We start from the raw sequence: 19,214 nt of genomic DNA, 5'->3' as shown, positions 1-19,214 counted from the left end.
GCATAAAAGCAAAAAAAAAAATGCGCCACAAAGCACAAAAAAGAATATGTTATTGTGAAACTTGTCAGGCTGTATGTCAGCAGTTGCTATGGCGACTTTACGCGGATCGGTTCCAGCAGTCTTGACATTAACCTTGCACTTTTCTTGCTTTATGATGATGCTACAAACACACTTTATTCCTCGCAAAAATCAATATTTCAGCAGCGATCCTCAAAACACATTAAGGCGTGTCATTAATATTCATGCGGCTCTTAAAATAGCAAAAGAACACATGTTCTGATGAGGACAGATTTGGTTCTGCTTTATGTTGGAATTCATTTGGAAAAAAAATGCCTGTACATGGTGACACTGAAGGCACCATTTACAAACCTTTCCCCTTCCCCCCATCTGCATTTCTTCCCTCTGCCCCTTTTTGCTCCTCAGTGCTTTCTCTCTATCTGCCTCTCCCACACACACACACACACACACACACTCTAGCAAGCTGAGTGTCTTTCCTGTATGCTGGGGGGCCAGCGGAGGGGAAGTACACCGAGAAAGAAAAGCACTCGGGAGTTCAAGTGCACAAGCTTAAAGACACAGCTGTCTCTGACAAAGGAGAATACAAACCGAGAGAAACCACAGCAAAAAGGAGTAATAATGACTTGTTGATTATGTACTTAGTATAGTATAAGGATCAACTCAACACAAAAAAAGGGGGGGGAAATTCAAAAAATGTGAACAGGAAAATGGAGAAATTCTGTCTCCTCCCCTTTCCCTCTCTCCACATATTCCCTCCCACCTTCCTTTCTCTAAATCGCCGTCCCCTCCCTCTTGCTTCTCCGTCATTCCTGCCCTTCATGCACACACACACACACACACACACAAACATACATATATAGATACACACATGGCGATTGATGCCTTCTCCCTCCTTCCCATTTCACAGCTCCAGATCTCTGCACCTCCCCAAGACCTCCTTTGCGTCCTCCTTTACACAACAGAGGAACCGGTTCTGCACAGCTGCAGCGGCACATGCTGTCCCGGCACCACCTCGTTTTGCCCGCCTGTGACTTCATCCGCATTGCCTGCTCCCCTCACGGCAGATAAAATGTGACGAAGACGTGAAGGGAGGCAGAAATGCGAGCCTGCGAGTTCAGAGGGACGCCACAAAAACTCCAAGAGTGGGTCAAGTGAGAGGAATCAAGTTGTTGAAAGAAACGCGGGACAAGGTAAGAAAAAAAAAAAGTTGAATTGATTTTGTTCTGCAAGTTATTTGGCAAGAAAAGTAAATGCGCACCTATTATTCTGTGACGTCTCTTGTGGATAATTTTGTAATTTTCCGTGCTTCCCAATCCATATTTAATGTTTTCCCTGCTTCTTCACTTCTACCAAATTCATAGCATAGATTTTTTCTTCTTATTCGCAGATTATGATCTTGATGTAGTGAGAAAGTGAGCGCACTATAGCAAAGGTAGACTCCAGGGCTCAACATGGTCGCTAAATAGCAAGGAAGGCAGGGGGTGAGGTAGTTAGCCTACATATATTACACTTATAGAATATATTTATGACTGTGAATTCTGACACCGAGTGGGTATTTGTTAGCCTACATTCGTGGGTTTCAGGTTTTATGTAACTTTTTCAAAGAAAGAATAATTTCACCACGATGCCCCCACACCCCAACCCCCCCCCACACACACAAATGAGACATCCCACACTCAACTTTGCCTTACCATTCATTTGGGCTTTCATAAAACACTCAGTGCTCTTCTGAGTACCTGTATGATTGCATCCATACTCCTCTCACATCATCCCCCCCCTGTGTGTTCCCAGCCTCCAATGTGCCCGCCGGGGCCTGTGATACATCCTCATTCAATTGACGCTCTTAACAAGCCTGCCCATCTCCATGGAGACCTCATTGCAGCTCTCAGGCCTTGAACCTCAGTGTGACTGCATGCAAATTGACAACTATGCCGTGCTTGTCTCGCTGCCAGGGAGTGTCGTTCAAGCAGAGGGCAGAAAATATGCTGATGGTCTTATCGATTCATAATCAAAAGCTTTCAAATTGCCCTAGATATTAGTACTCGGAGATAGTAAATAACCATACATGATGAAATGCGGCAAAACGGAAGAGCAACAGCATATTTGTGGTTTAATTAAATGAGGAATCACATTGTCATAGAGGTATAATATAATTTCATCCATTTTAACCTGGTAATACAGTAAACCTCGGATATATCGGACTCGGATATATCGGAAATTTGCTCACAACGGACAGATAAAAAAGAACCGATTTTTCTGTAATGCATTTCCAATAAAAATTCATTGCATATATCGGATTTTTTATAACGGATTTCGCCTATTTCAGACAAAATCTCCAGTCCCGTTCCAATGCATTTCCATTAAATTTCCCTCGCATATATCGGATGGCCGCATCATGGCGCTCCGATTCGCCGAATCGTGACAGGCCGCTATACGACGTCATTTGCAGCGTTTGCAGCGTTGCCTGCGCGTCCAGGTACATTGGAAACATAGTCAATGAAGTGCCTTTTTATATTTTTACGCATATACCGGATATAAATCCGATATATGCGTAAAACGGACATTTTCCGGTATACGCATATAACGGATTTCGCTTATATCGGACAAAACCAGTGGGAACAATTGAATCCGATATATCCGAGGTTTACTGTAATACTTAGGTCAGCCTCCGCTAGCCGTCTTTTTTCTGTTTTGAGTCATTTTTCATTGAACCCCAATTCTTCACTCAAAGGGACAGACAGATTTACCCGTTGGATGGATTGCACGGATAAATGGATTAAATAATTCATGAATTACCAAATCAATATCAAGAGCCCTAATGAGGTGGCCATAGTTCAAAAATGCTGTTAGTATCCATGCTTGGTAACTAATTGGACCTCATTAATATGCACACATTTGATCTAAACGTTACCTGTCGTTAGTCTTGTCCTTAATTGAGGCTCATATGTATTCATGGCTAAAGATTTCCCAACACAGTAGCAAATTATGTGTAATGACATGTAATTAAAACGTTTGAATTAAGTTAAATAAAGTTATAACAGACTGAGGCACTGCTGTACATTTAGCTGGTCATGCAAGCCTTTATTAGTCCCCACAAGGGGAAATTTCAGATTTCCTTTTCATCCGTTCATACATATAAAACGTTCATACATATACTATACAGTGAGATAAGAGGTAGACAGGACAGGAAGGGGGGCAAAAAGAGGGGAGGGAAAAAATACTTATTCCAAACTAAACTCCTTATAGAGGAGCACAGTGCGGGACTGTTAAAAAACCTCAACATACATTTGCACAAGTAAGCACATTTTTACACAACATGAACACAACAGTAGCGCCACACAGCAGAAGCAGCATGTTATATGTTATGTTATCCTATGATATGTTATGTTATATAATACATAACATACACATGTGTGTGTAAATATTATATATGTGTATATACGTATAAATTACACATTATTCTTCTATTCTTATGACCCAAAACTAGCAGACTTTACTTATGATAAGCACATAAACTCCACCTGTTTAACATATCGCAACATGCTGATAGAACATAAACACGCAAAAAGAGAGCCATACCATCATTGAATGTAAAAACATGATGCAAAATAATTTGTTCTTTTAAACACATGGAGAACAGTAACAGGTCTGTCATGCTATATTTCCCTCCATATTAATGTGTCAACATTACAATTGCTGGCAGCATCCAGTACAGAGAAATCGTTGCACCATGTGACCATCCAATATGGATGGATGTACTGACGTTCTCCCATTCTGAGTGAGCACTGTTCTCCCTGGACGACATGTTCCAGTTGCATCAATGTTTGTGTCTCTTCTGTAGGAATGAATGAGGCTGCACTGGAAGAGTTCCATTTGAATACCCACAGGGCTTTCCTACTAATAGTTTGAGTGGTAATTAACATAAAATAAAATCTCAGCTTAACTAACAGCTTGATGTACTACCACCAAATCCTGCAAAATATACTACAGATTTTATTCAAAGGATTTGTCATTGGTACCAAATCCATACAGAAAATTATATTATATTATATATATATAGTTGAAGCTATTTGTGATGGTTTTGACTGATTTTTCAAGGCATTCAGAAGGCATCAGAAAAAAAATGTGTGTTTCTACCTTTTCTCGTTCTTTAGTAATCAGCAGTAGAACATAGGTAAGTTTCAGAAAAATATCACTTACAATATACATAATATAATATACATTTCAAGCATAACTTTCACTTTGACTCAAATTTAGCCATATATACAAACAAACCACACAACAAAATGACAAATATTCTGTAACACCACAAACTATTTCCCACAATTTTCACATTTACAACAGCGTCTGCATGCGTTGAAATTTCTCTTCAATACGTAACCTTCTTTGTGTAACACGGCTCCGAGCCTGTTCACTTCCTGGTTGCTGCAAGACGCTTTTTTTACAAGGCAAAGATGCATGCCGAGGTCTAATAAAATGCACTTCCGCCACATTGTGGACGTTTTTTTTTTGTGGTATAAAACTGCACCAACATGCCCTCTTCTATTGTGGAGTTGCATCATCACCTCTTTGTGCACAAAATAACATAAAAGACGGTAGTGAAGGAATTAATATTATTATACTGTATACAGTTTAGGCGGCACGGTGGTCTAGTGGTTAGTGTGCAGACCTCACAGCTAGGAGACCAGGGTTCAATTCCACCCTCGGGCATCTCTGTGTGGAGTTTGCATGTTCTCCCCGTGCATGCGTGGGTTTTCTCCGGGTACTCCGTTTTCCTCCCACATTCCAAAAACATGCTAGGTTAATTGGCGACTCCAAATTGTCCATAGGTATGAATGTGAGTGTGAATGGTTGTTTGTCTATATGTGCCCTGTGATTGGCTGGCGACCAATCCAGGGTGTACCCCGCCTCTCGCCCGATATATACACAAATACACACCACCAATGGCTAGCATACTGTATGCTACCAATTAGGGATCGACCGATATGGTTTTTTTCCGGCTGATGCCGATACCGATTTTTTTCCATCACCCTTCGCCGATGGCCGATTTTGCTTGGGCCGATATTTGTGGCCGATGCTGCTTTTGTTCCCTCAATTTATATGAAAAAATTACAATGATAACAAATATTCCAGGTCTCAAATATTTACACAAATATTTATTGAAATGTAAACACTTAACACAGTAGGATTCAGCTTTCTTAAACACATATTTAAACAGATTTTTAAAAGGAATAAATATTCAACCATGTGCAAAACGTGTGTTGCAGGGTCCTCCGGCAACACATAGCTGCCCGGCGGATGCCTGTCTGTAAATCATGCGGCGGAAAAATATATCGGCGAAACCACGCACGTATCGGCCAATACCGATTCAAGTAAAGAACACAAATATCGGTCCGATATATCGGCCTGGCCAATGTATCGGTCGATCCTTACTACCAATTGTGGGTTAAAGTACAGATTGTACAAAAAATGTCTACGTATATCATTCAAAATTATTGAATTAAAAAAATAAAAATTGTTGTATATTGTCATTCGAACTGGGTCCCATGGCTGACACTTGGCGCTGTCTCATCCACGTCTGTGACGCATGCACATACACAAAAGGAGTCTCAGAGACGCAACCGACAATTTGGAGTCATTGTGTGGTTATTATAGGCTGGAAATGCACTACCGGTTAACGTTAGTATTTGGGCTGCAACTAATAATTATTTTCCTAATTCATTTATTTGAAGCTGGTTTTTGATTGATCGAATAATCGGTTAACCCCCAGACCAAATCCCTTTGAACCAAACGCTATGATAGCTGTCTTGTTTTGGTTAAAACACAAATATAATATATAGGTCCGCTTTCGTGACTGACTAAGGAAATGCAAAAAAAAATCACATTTTATAGGCTGAAATCAGAATGTATTTACAATTTTAAATAAAAAAACAATTAATCAAATGCCTAAATACTTGATTAATGGATAATTGAGTAATTGTTGCTCTCAGCAGTAGCTAAACTTTATCAAATTGCTGTTATTAGTTGACAACCAACATAACTAATGTGTGTGCATGTGTTATGTCGCCATAGCTTGTATACTTAAAACAGGAAGCGGCAATATACTCGAATGTTGGCGACAGTCTTTCAGCCATTCCGAAATCATCATCTGTTCTCATAAACCTGTGTTTATGTGATAATAATTCCAAAATATTGTACATGAAGTTTCTAAATTAGACGAACTAAATAGGATTTAATATTTTTATACCTTTCATGAGAAATAATATAATCTTATCAATGACATGTTGGCAGGTATGAAACATCCTCCTCCTGGTGAAATTAAATCAGTCTGGGAGCAGGACTTAAATCTTTTTATGTCAGTTGATAAATGGCCTTAATCCTCAAACGGGTTAACTCAGCATCCGTTTGTGCCTGTCATTGTGAATCAGGCGGCTGTGACAAATAGGCGAATTGTCCACAATCTACATGGTGTTAGAATATCTTGGCAGGGAAACTAGCATTTTTACCATTCTTAAGTTTAAGAATCTAAACCTAATCTCCACTTCCCCCCTTTTAAGCCCAACATCTCGGTATCACTGTGGTGTCACTAGAAAGGGGTGTTATGCACCTGACTGCGGCAACATTGTCCTTCGATTCCCTTTGGCTCAGACGTGCTGCACAACTATGATGAAGGGATGGATACTGTCCCCACCCACCAACACTCAGGGACATTATGTCCTGTCTGCTTTCGAAAAGCAACTCTCCATTTACGGGTAATTATTTCTAAAAAAAAAAAAATCGACAACTTCCATCAGTCTTGATCACCCGCTTATGAATGAGGGACTCTTGCAGACATGACATTCATTAAAGTCAGTGTTTTCAGTGCCAGATGTTTGCGTCATGTGCCTTGCGCAGTTTCTGTAACCCTTATGTTGCTGGAAAATAACTGAATTTGAATAGATTTTTTTTTTTAATATATTAAATTTCTCCTCCTTCCCATCCATGCTGCATTTAAATGTCCTGAGTTTATTCATTCATTCATTCATTTTCTACTGCTTATCCTCACAAGGGTCGCAGGGGGTGCTGGAGCCTATCCCAGCTGTCTTCGGGCGAGAGGCGGGGTACACCCTGGACTGGTCGCCAGCCAATCACAGGGCACATATAGACAAACAACCATTCACACTCACATTCATACCTATGGACAATTTGGAGTCGCTAATTAACCTAGCATGTTTTTGGAATGTGGGAGGAAACCGGAGTACCCGGAGAAAACCCACGCATGCACGGGGAGAACATGCAAACTCCACACAGAGATGGCCGAGGGTGGAATCGAACTCGGGTCTCCTAGCTGTGTGACCTGCGGCTTAACCACTCGGCCACCAAAGAATATTCATTCATTCATTTTCTGCCGCTTTTCCTCACGAGGGTCGCGAGGGTGCTGGAGCCTATCCCAGGTGTTTTCGGGCGAGAGGCGGGGTACACCCCCGGACTGGTCGCCAGCCAATCACAGGGCACATATAGACAAACAGCCATTCACATTCACATTCATACCTATGGACAATTTGGAGTCGCTAATTAACCTAGCATGTTTTTGGAATGTGGGAGGAAACATAAAACATGACATAACATAAAACAACATAACATAACATATAACATAACATAAAACATAAAACATAACATAAACATGCAAACTCCACACAGAGATGGCCGAGGGTGGAATTGAACCCTGGTCTCCTAGCTGTGAGATCTGCTCGCTAACCACTCGACCGCCGTGCCGCCCGGCCTGAGTTTATGTATATCAAAATATTCACAAGATCTACACTTGCACATTATTCCACCAAGTTTTACTTCAAGTAATGAATATTGAGAAAGTGATATGAGTGGGAGCTTCATGCATAGCTAGAGGCAGAGGTCATGATGTGTGTATTCATATCTGCAGATGGTTGCAAAGTTTTGGAAGTCAGCGGTGACTGTGATTGATTGTTTTTGTCTTTTTGCACCACCCTCCCATCAGTGCTTTTTGTGTTAGGTCTCCTCCTTTATTGGCGTGATGCCTTGTCTTGTTCTTGATGTATGGCTTTTTTTTTCTCTTTCTCCGTCTCCAGTCATCCTTAGCATCACCCATTCCCTCTCTTGCTCTGTCTGACAGATATTTTAGTGTCACAGCTGTTAAAGCGTTGTACCATCCTCTGGATATAAATAGTGGATGTTTTTCTAAGAGAGGATGATTGTGTTGGGGGCTCGGATTTTCATGTTGTTGGATATGATGGTCAGTGTAAAACAGGGGTCTCAAACTCAATTTACTTGGGGGCCACTGGACTGGGCCGCATCAGGTTTTCCAAAAAAAAACAAAAAAAACGTATTTATTAAAAACAGAAAAATGAATAAACTTTGCTTTGGTTCCGATTTTCTACAAGAAAAGCTCTGATAAAACATTCCACTGTTCTCAAATATCTTACTTTTTATTTTTCTACACAAAATAAGATGAAAAATAAATGAACAAATCAAGAATAAAGAAAATCAATCGGTAATAAATAAATATAATAATAATAATAAAACAGCAAATAATAAAAACTTAAGAAACCACATATAGTTGGTGGGTAGACAAATTATTTTTTTCAGATTAAAATGAACAAAGCATTATTAGAGCCCTGTAGACATGGCAAAACACGACTATAGTCACATTTATACTCTTTATTTACAACATATTGCGCAACTGCAGGGTCTTGAGACACATGCTAACTCGCAAACTAGAGAGCTAGCGACCTAAACGGTAGCCTTCAAGTTATTTCCTTTAAACTTAAATAGCCAAAAACTTACCACTTCCACACAGATAGGGAGGATAACTACTAACAGTTATTTAACCTTTAAATGTACATGAATCAAACGTAATAATTTTTTCTGGGTACATGATACCATACAGCATCCATATCAAACTTGCGCGGGCCGCACTAACATTAAACTTTCATATCAAGGTGGGGGCCTCAAACTAGTGTCCTGCGGGCCACATTTGGCCCGCGGGCCGCGTGTTTGAGACCCCCGATTTACAGCATATTGCGCAACTGCAGGGTCTTGTGACACATGCTAACTCGCAAACTAGAGAGCTAGCGACCTAAGCGGTAGCCTTCAAGTTATCTCCTTTAAACTTAAATAGCCAAAAAATTACCACTTCCACACAGATAGGGAGGATAACTATTAACAGTTATTTAACCTTTAACATGAACATTAATCAAACGTAATAATTTTTTCTGGGTACATGATACCATACAGCATCCATATCAAACTTGCGCGGGCCGCACTAACATTGAACTTTCATATCAAGGCGGGGGCCTCAAACTAGTGTTCTGCGGGCCACATTTGGCCCACGGGCCGCGTGTTTGAGACCCCTGCTGTTAAAAGATCCGGGTTGAGGGTACTCTTCCATAGGCTCAGTGGAGCCAAATGAACTTTTAACCTAACTTTCTTCTTGATTGAGGGACAACTAGAGTTATTTCATGACTGTTTCTCACCATCTTTGTAAAAAACTTTCTTTGTTGGATCTATTTTGCAGAGGGGTATAAACACATTAGTCAGGCCATTAGTTGTCATATTTCAAACGCCGGTTGCAATTTGGAGCCCCCCCCCCCAACAGCGCTATATATTATATATATTTGAGCTAGATACTGAAACCCCCAGTGGCTTCAAATGCGACATCATCAGCGAGTGAATGAGCCATTTTCTTTTTCTTCCATGACACCATACGGCATCATTGTGTGAATGAGGTGACATTGTAAAAAAAAAAAAAAAAGCTCATTGGGTTCCTTGAAAGTAGAAAGGCACTCTATAAATGGAGTCCATTTACCATTTGTCCTTGCTGTGCGCTGTCGTCATACAGGCTAATTGAGCCAATTGCTTGAGGTAATGAGTATTCTTTTGTGGCACATTTGCTTACTATAATGCTTACCCTGTACTGGGGTTTGCAGTGGGCTGGAGGCTATACCAGCTGACACCGGGTTTCTAGAGACGGATTATACCACGGACAGATTACCAGTTAGTGACAAAAGCTGGCATTAGGACACAGACGAGCATTCACATGTAAATTCACCTACGGGCAATTCAATGTCTCCAAATAACTTGGAACTTGCATGTTTTTGAAGCTGGACGCTGTATCACCTATCACCCCAGGCAGAATTGAACCATTCAAACTTATCCATAGCACATAATAATGTCGTCGTTTGGCTGTTATGCTATTTTTGCTTTGGTCAGAATTGCAAATTCCAACTGACTGTACGTCAGATTGATGTATTTAAATTATACATCGATAGTGAGATTAATGTTAATAGATCAAGTAGTTCCTAACATCAGCTGCAGCAATGTGTACACTGAATTATTCATTATGTGAAACACAGTCTCTCCCATGGCAGAGGAAGTGTCGGCTGCTGGTGTGCCACCACTGTGGTGCCAGACATGGAGGAGGAGGAGGAGGTGGCTAGTGCAAAGAAAGATGGAGGCAGAAAGAAGTCAACTGTGAATGAGTTTATCGCAGTCGTTATGTGCTCTGTGAATCATGGCCTCCACCAAGAAGGTTGTAGAGTATCTTCATCAGTGCTCATTTGATGGTTTAAGTACAGGGAATATTCTGTTTACCATTACCATTACCATTGTTTACAGTTTTCCTTTAACAAATTGGACATACATTCAAGGAGAACTGCACTTTTGGGCGAATATCATCGACAATCCTATTTGAGACATGAACACATGTCTTTCCTTTTTTGTACATTCTAAATATTGAAAAACTGCTAGCATGTAGCAGCTAATAATGCACACACTGGGGTTTCACTTCTCCTGCATATAAAGCGTTCCAAAAGCTTTAGATACACGATGTGTATATCGGTTTTCGTCAAAAAAGCAAATATCCGGCATCCATAATAATAATAGTCCACAACAAAACTCAACTCTGAACTTCCGACGTCACTTCCTGTCCGCCACCCATTCTGCTCCCCTGCTATCACCAGAACACACATGAGCACGAATTGTATTTATCTTGTATTTGTCTGTTATTCTCTGATTATATCTACTATATTGGATAATACCAATGTAAAGGCGACTAAATTGGTGTTATTTCAACTACAGAGGGCTTTAATAATGTTAAAAAGAACTATTTAGAAGATTGTAAACAAGTTTTCCACATACATTCAAGGAGAACTGGGCGAATATCATCGACAATCCTATTTGAGACATGAACACACGTCTTTCCCTTTTTTGTACATTGTAAATATTGAAAAACTGCTAGCACGCGGCAGCTAACAATGCACATACCGGGGATTCACCTCTTCTGCCTATAAAGTCCTCCAACAACGTTTCATTGTTTTAGATACACGATATATATATCGGTTTATGGCAAAAGAGCAAATATCCGGCATCCATAATAATTATAATAATAATCCACAACAAAACTCAACTCTGAACCTCCTACGTCACTTCCTGTCCGCCACCCATTCTGCTCCCCTGCTATCACCAGAACACACATTAGCACGAATTGTATTTATTTCTGTTATTCTCTGATTATATCTACTATATTGGATAATACCAATGTAAAATTGTGTTATTTCATGTATAGAGGGCTTTAATAATGTTAAAAAGAACTATTTAGAAGATTGTAAACACGTTTTTAACAACATAACTCCAAAATATTCCATTCATAATTCACAGTTATGGAACCAATTATCCATAATAAACAAGAGATTACTGTGTCGAAACATAAACATAATGCACTTTATGCCTTGCCGTAAGAATACTTGCATGTTAAGTAATATAGAGTTTTCCTATTTGAAGTATATTTTTTGTACTTGTAATTACTACTTTAAGTACAACACATATGAATGAGCATACACAAAACAGTCAGCATGATTTGTTGCACATTTGTTGCAGCAGTTTTTCACATTTCAGTCAGAATTCGGTAGATCCCCGTCTGGTCACAGTTCGGCATTCACTTCATTTGCATATTTGAGATTTTATTTTCCTCATAAAAATGTATTTTTGCCAAAATACCGGTGGTTCATGTTAATTTTAAAGCATGTTTAAGCCTTGGCGGAGGTCTGCTGTGTGTTCTTTCATACAACTATGGTGACCTCCACGTCACCTTTGTACCACAGCTCAGTCTCACTATCAATCAACCGGAGGAAGTTAAGTCTCATTATATAAACATAAGACGTATTCTATTTACAGAGCATCCCAAACAAATCTTTGCAAGTGTCATGAGCTAGTAGGAAATAGAAGCTGCCCTCTTTTCGAAAGTTCTTTGGTCCTTTTAGGGTTGGAAGGGGGTCAACATCTGTAAGATGAAAAGGAGAGGCCGCGGTCGGCTGCCTCCGTGCAGGGGATGGAAAGGTCAGGAAGTGGCCCCAGCACAAACACCAGGCTCATTGTTCAAGTTCAAGGTAACATTGAGTGGAGGTTTTATTCATTTAATGGTACCCCCCGACCCCCAGTCAACCACTCAACAACTTGAGACGAAAAACATGCTGATTTCACGACTTTACCGTTGTAAGTTGTGTATCTTTTAATAGCACATAAAACATCATGTTGTGCTTGCATTTTGGCCCAGGTGTGTGCACGTTGCCGCCAGAAGGGTTGATGTCAGAGCTAACGTTAACCTCGCTGCCCCCCCCCCCCCCTCGTGCCCACACCCCAGCGCTCTGTTATGTCTGCTTGCTCGTCAGCTCCTCATTAGCTCCTCACAGGGGGATTTCCTGTTTGCCCCCCCTCTCTTCCTTGTTCCTGTTCAACGGTGAAAACAATATTAAAAGAAAAAAACTTAGTATAGCTGATGAAGCTATTTGTGTGGGTAATTGTGCTGAATTTACAAACACCGTACCGAGATTGTAAAGAGTTTTTCGAGCAAAGCGGAACCAACGACCATCGGGAAGTCCGAGACTAATTGATTGCTGTGCACGCTCAATGAGGACTGTAGCGTACACACGCATATTTCAGAGTCGGACTCACCTCCTTTAACAGAAAATCATTCACAATACAGGAATGATTAATCAGTCCCACTGCAACCCCCCCTCTTTTTCGACACACCACCGCTCCACTCTCTCCACCCTCAACCCCAGTCACCCTCTCTCAGCTAAGTATTGATCTGAATCCATTTGCTTTCCCATTTATCCGTAAAGGCCGCCCTCCTCCACCCAATCGCAGACACACTGCCACTGCATTGAGTGGTCACAAAGAAGCTCTTATCAAGGAGTGTATCACAAAAAAAAAACCCACACACACACTTGCACAAGAGGCAAACGCAATGATACTTCTATAGGCGCCCGCATCAATCTGCGGGATTTGACTTCATTATTCCGGAGCACAGATTTGAAGGGACCTTTTCATGGTGCAGGTGCATTATGCGTGTGTCTTTCTGGACTACACACACACACACACTAGTCTAAACACAAGGCAGCATTCTTAAAAGGCTTAACTGACAGCTCATTTGAACCCCCCCCCCTACCATTCTGGTTGGTGGCACACAGGTTGCCATGACACCAGACTGTTTTGTCTGCCCTTTGACCTCTTTAAGGGGTGCTGTGGTCAATCAGGCATTACATGTGAGGGGGGCAAATAGAAGGGAGGGAGAGGGGGGAGCATTTCCTCTGTAAAATTGAGGTCCAAAAGGTTCCTCTATATATCCGCTTTGTAGCCAGCAAAAGGTGGGGTTGCCTCCGAGAGGCTGGCGGTGGAACAAAGACACATGTGCACAAGACATGGCAGCGCTCGCCCGCCTCGGCTAAATGAACTAGGCTGGAGCTCCCAGCGGGCAGGGGAGTTATTATGCTCATTGTGTAGTCGGGACAGCTAAAGCTTTTTTGGCTGCTTCTTTTGAAGTTGTATTTGTCGGACCGGAGCAGAAGGCTTAGCACTTAGAGCTGTTGCACCGCTTTGCCCATTTAAATGGCTTGGGCATATTGCGAATTAAACACACCACACACTATTTACACCACAGAAAATGTGTGTGTGTGTGTTGCCAGCAGCCACGTCCTCCCAGCTGTCGTCAAGCCGTGACTGTATGAAATGAAAGCCTATATGATTTCCCAACAGTAAACAGCCAGCTTGTTGGAGAATGTGTTGCATTTATATGAATACTAAATCAAAAAGGAACAAAAAGGCTCCAGACAGTGGCCCCTAACTTCAAATTTTAGGAAGCAAATATTCTTTGGCGGAAGAGTGGTTAGCGCACAGGCCACACAACTAGGAGACCCGAGTTCGATTCCACCCTCGGCCATCTCTGTGTGGGTTTTTTTCTCCGGGTACTCCGGTTTCCTCACACATTCCAAAAACATGCTAGGTTAATTGACGACTCCAAATTGTTCATAGGTATGAATGTGAGTGTGAATGGTTGTTTGTCTATATGTGCCCTGTGATTGGCTGGCGACCAGTCCAGGGTGTACCCCACCTCTTGCCCGAAAACAGCTGGGATAGGCTCCAGCACCCCCGCGACCCTCGTGAGGAAAAGCGGTAGAAAATGAATGAATGAATGAATGAAATATTCTTTGGCGGGTGAGTGGTTAGCGCGCAGGCCACACAACTAGGAGACCCGAGTTCGATTCCACCCTCGGCCATCTCTGTGTGGGTTTTTTCCCCGGTTTCCTCCCACATTCCAAAAACATGCTAGGTTAATTGGCGACTCCAAATTGTCCATAGGTATGAATGTGAGTGTGAATGGTTGTTTGTCTATATGTGCCCTGTGATTGGCTGGCTACCAGTCCAGGGTGTACCCCGCCTCTCGCCCGAAGACAGCTGGGATAGTCTCCAGCACCCCCGCGACCCTCGTGAGGATAAGCGGTAGAAAATGAATGAATGAATTTCATTTATACTGCATGACACTGTGCTGCTCTCTGTGTGTATGCTCGCAGCCCCGCCTCCACCCATTGAGAAAAAGTGACCGTATGACCCTCAAAAGGGTAGAAAAAGGTAGAAAATGAATGAATGAATGAATAAAAGTCATCGAAAATAATTGGCCAAACGCAGCTTACGCTACAAATGTAGATTAGCACCACCAGTGTGTGACTGAAGATTGAATGAATAGCTTTGGGCACTTTGAAAAGTGCTATTAATACTCTAATCTATTATTATTATTAGTAGTAGTAGTAGTAGTATTATCATTATCATTATTATCATCATTATTATTATCGTTATTATTATCATTATTAATGAATGAATGAATGAATATTATCATTATTATTATTAAAGGACAAAGGCATCCCTTGTCAGCTTCATACCGAACACATATAAATGGTCACACATGCACAAGTACATCAAATTTGGTAAATAAATCAAATTTAGTCGCAGTCTGGAGCCCTGTGTCATGTTGAATTTATAATTTACCACCTTTTTCATTATTCTCTGTATTTTCTCTATCGTGGAACCTTAGTTAGTGAGTATATTTTTTGGTTTACATCAACAAAAATGTACATTTTCCGGTTTGTGCCAAATTGTACACTAACGACAGTTGTTTTTGATCACAAGATATTCCTGCTAGCATTGTGATTATGATGTCATCAGCAGTTGACGCTGTAGTTCTTTGCTGACATGTTAAAAACTGATACGTTTTGGTTTGAGTCTGAACTTTTGGAACAGATTAATGATGCTAACCAAGGTTCCATTGTATTTTATTGTTATCACTTACGACAGATTGAACTTTTATATAATTTGACATCCTGCTCAACAATGTGTCCAAAGGCTACAGAGAGACGGAAGCCTGAACTTGTGCTGAACTTAGTGATGAACGTGGATCTGTAGATGAGCTGCTCTCTACATGATAATAAGCTTTATAGATTATGCTGCAATCCTCCAAAGATGATAATAATGCTGCGCTTTAAGACGCTGTTATCTGAGCAGCTTTTAGCCCAGTCATGGTCTTGTCCAGTGACTTGAAGACGTGAACCTTTGACCTCTTGGTTTAAACAGGCCTTTTATTCACATGGCTTCCTAATGACCTCTCTTTCTGTGTGTGTGTGTGTGCGTCCATTTTAGTGGCTCTCCTCCTCCAGCCTGAAGGACACCTGCTGCACTTGAACCACAAAGAGACCGGTAACGCCATTTTGATATTATATATGTGATCTATCAGCATTTCCTGTTCCTATCCGTCTCTTCTAAGTGCACATGAGAGACAATGGCTTAGAGCAACTTCAAAGACGTAGCAGGCAGTGGCTTTTGAATGGAAGGATTTAATCATGTATGTGAACGTTTATGTACACATATCATCATTCACACGCACACAAAGCCCCATGCCTATGTACAAAGACACTACACATGTATGTGGTCCAGCTTTGTGTTCATCACCACCACTGTCTGTTCCTTGTTAGCGAACATGACACCATAAAGCCCACATGAACAAATTCCACAAAACAATGTAAGTTGGCCATAAATCAAAGAACGATCTCTTGCATTTTTTCAGGGGTCTCAAACACACGGCCCGCGGGCCAAATGTGGCCCACAGGACACTACATTGAGGCCCCCGCCTTGATATGAAAGTTTAATGTTAGTGCAGCCCCCCGCAAGTTTGATATGGATGCCATATGGTATCATGTACCCAGAAAAAATTATTACGTTTGATTAATGTTCATGTTAAAGGTTAAATAGTCATAGTTAAAGGTTAAGAGTCATCCTCCCTATACGTGTGGAAGTGGTAAGTTTTTGCTCTATAGGAGTCAATACAAAGCGACGAAAATTAGCATAATAGGTCCCCTTTAAGTTATGTTGTTGCACTTTCTGCCGTGTGGTTAGCATGTGCGTTTGTGGGTTTTCTCCGGGTACTCCAGTTTCCTCCCACATGGGAGTGGTTAATGCGCAGGCCACACAGCTCGGAGACCCGAGTTCGATTCCACCCTCGGCCATTTCTGTGTGGAGTTTGCATGTTCTCCCCGTGCATGCGTGGGTTTTCTCCGGGTACTCCGGTTTCCTCCCACATTCCAAAAAACATGCTAGGCTAATTGGTGACTCTAAATTGTTCAATGAATGTGAGTGTGAATGGTTGTTTGTCTATATGTGCCCTGTGATTGGCTGGCCACCAGTCTAGGGAGTACCCCGCCTCTCGCCCGGAGTCAGCTGGGATAGGCTCCAGCATAGTCACCCTAGTGAGGATAAGCAGTATATACAGTGTATATGTAAATAAAGGGGGTGACATTCAATAATGGCACCTTTCTTTAAGACATGGGCTGCATTCCATTAGCAGTTTGAGTTGCCCTCATTGACTTCCCTTAGGCACTTAGTATGATGTCATTTCCGACATCATGTGCAGGCCACTTGAAGAGCTGAGGGAAAACGGCTGTGGGAGGAGTGGAAGTTTTCAGTGGAAAGTACCTTCAGTCCAAGCAATCGCGGTTCCACAACTAGATGAATGTGTCACGTGACACTGCTTCTTACTAATTATTATTATTATACACATAAGAAGCCTTGTTTAGATGTTGGCATGTTATTTTAAATTCAGTTTAGTTTTAGTTACTCAACAAGTTCACTTCAGCTTTTCAGAGACATGGAACAACACTTTTGCGATGGTGGTGGATATTCATTCCCCTTAGGGGAAGTCAACGAGGGCAACTCAAACTGCCAGACATGCATAGACATCCATCCATCCATGCATCCATTTTCTGGACCGCTTATCCTCACGAGGGTCGCGGGCATGCTGAAGCCTATCGCAGCTGTCTTCAGGCGAGAGGCGGGGTACACCCTGGACTGGTAGCCAGCCAATCACAGGGCACATATAGACAAACAACCATTCACACTCACATTCAGACCTATGGACAATTTGGAGTCGCCAATTAACCTAGCATGTTTTTGGAATGTGGGAGGAAACCGGAGTACCCGGAGAAAACCCACGCATGCACATGCAAACTCCACAGCTAATTAGCATTAAAGCTACAGACACAGGAAACAGTATGTTCCCAGTCGGGGGTTACTAAAAGGACTAAACGGTCTAAATTTCAGCATCAAGGCTGGATATTCACTTCATATCCACACTCGTGAAACCTCTGACGTTTATTTTAAATTATTCAAAAAATATTACAGTACTTGACATTTAATATTGCAAGGTCGTACAGACGGTGGTGGAATGCAAGACTCGCTCGAGAACTACTCACAGCCGCACACCGTTGTGTGTCCTTAAAGAATAACATTGCTTCTTCAATAGCGGTGTGCCAGGGAAAAATAAAGCCCACAGCATGAAAGTGGAATTGAACATCATAAGAGAAGAGTCGACTGCGGCAACAATGATTATTAAGGCTAAAGATGATGAAATGCTCATGTATGCTGATTATGTTCATTAGGGTAGCAGGGGTATGCTGGAGCCTATCCTAGCTAACTTTAGGCAAGAGGCGGGGTGCACCCTGGACTGGCCGCTAGCCAATCGCAGGGCAAGATATCAACCTATCAATAATACATTTTATGATATCATAATATATATTCATTCATTTATTTTCTACCGCTTTTCCTCTCGAGGGTCGCGGGGGGTGCTGGAGCCTATCCTAGCTAACATTAGGCGAGAGGCGGGGTACACCCTGGACTGACCACTAGCCAATCGCAGGGCAAGATATAAATCTATCAATAATACATTTTATATCGTAATATATATTCGCACAGCGGCACGGCGATCTAGTGGTTAGCGCGCAGACCTCACAGCTAGGAGACCAGGGTTCGATTCCACCCTCAGCCATCTCTGTGTGGAGTTTGCATGTTCTCCCTGTGCATGCGTGGGTTTTCTCCGGTTTCCTCCCACATTCCAAAAACATGCTCGGTTAATTGGCGACTCCAAATTGTCCATAGGTATGAATGTGAGTGTGAATGGTTGTTTGTCTATATGTGCCCTGTGATTGGCTGGCCACCAGTCCAGGGTGTACCCCGCCTCTCGCCCATAGACAGCTGGGATAGGCTCCAGCATCCCCCACGACCCTCGTGAGGAAAAAGCGGTAGAAAATGAATGAATGAATGAATGAAATATTCTTTGGCGGGTGAGTGGTTAGCGCGCAGGCCACACAGCTAGAAGACCTGAGTTCGATTCCACCCTTGGCCATCTCTGTGTGGGTTTTTTCCCCGAGTACTCCGGTTTCCTCGCACATTCCAAAAACATGCTAGGTTAATTGGCGACTCCAAATTGTCCATAGGTATGAATGTGAGTGTGAATGGTTGTTTGTCTATATTCGCACACAATTCGACTCAACTAACGGTGGGCGTAGCTACGTTTACAGAGGCCA

General features: G+C 41.9%; 1 long non-coding RNA gene across 1 annotated transcript in view; it reads left to right on the top strand.

The window, feature by feature from the left end:
* The window catches only part of LOC131137573 (uncharacterized), a 32,559-nt gene extending 14,945 nt beyond the window's left edge, over window positions 1-17,614 (top strand). The window contains exons 3-4 of the long non-coding RNA XR_009131940.1: window positions 926-1,208; window positions 16,000-17,614. This is a non-coding gene — a long non-coding RNA (uncharacterized LOC131137573). The remainder of the gene's footprint in view (window positions 1-925; window positions 1,209-15,999) is intronic.
* Window positions 17,615-19,214: the final 1,600 nt, after the last annotated feature.

This window comes from Doryrhamphus excisus, chromosome 10 (assembly GCF_030265055.1).
Source record: "Doryrhamphus excisus isolate RoL2022-K1 chromosome 10, RoL_Dexc_1.0, whole genome shotgun sequence".
Classification (NCBI taxonomy): Eukaryota; Metazoa; Chordata; class Actinopteri; order Syngnathiformes; family Syngnathidae; genus Doryrhamphus; species Doryrhamphus excisus.
Note: the sequence above shows the minus strand (reverse complement) of the source record. Positions and strands in the feature narration are given on the sequence as shown.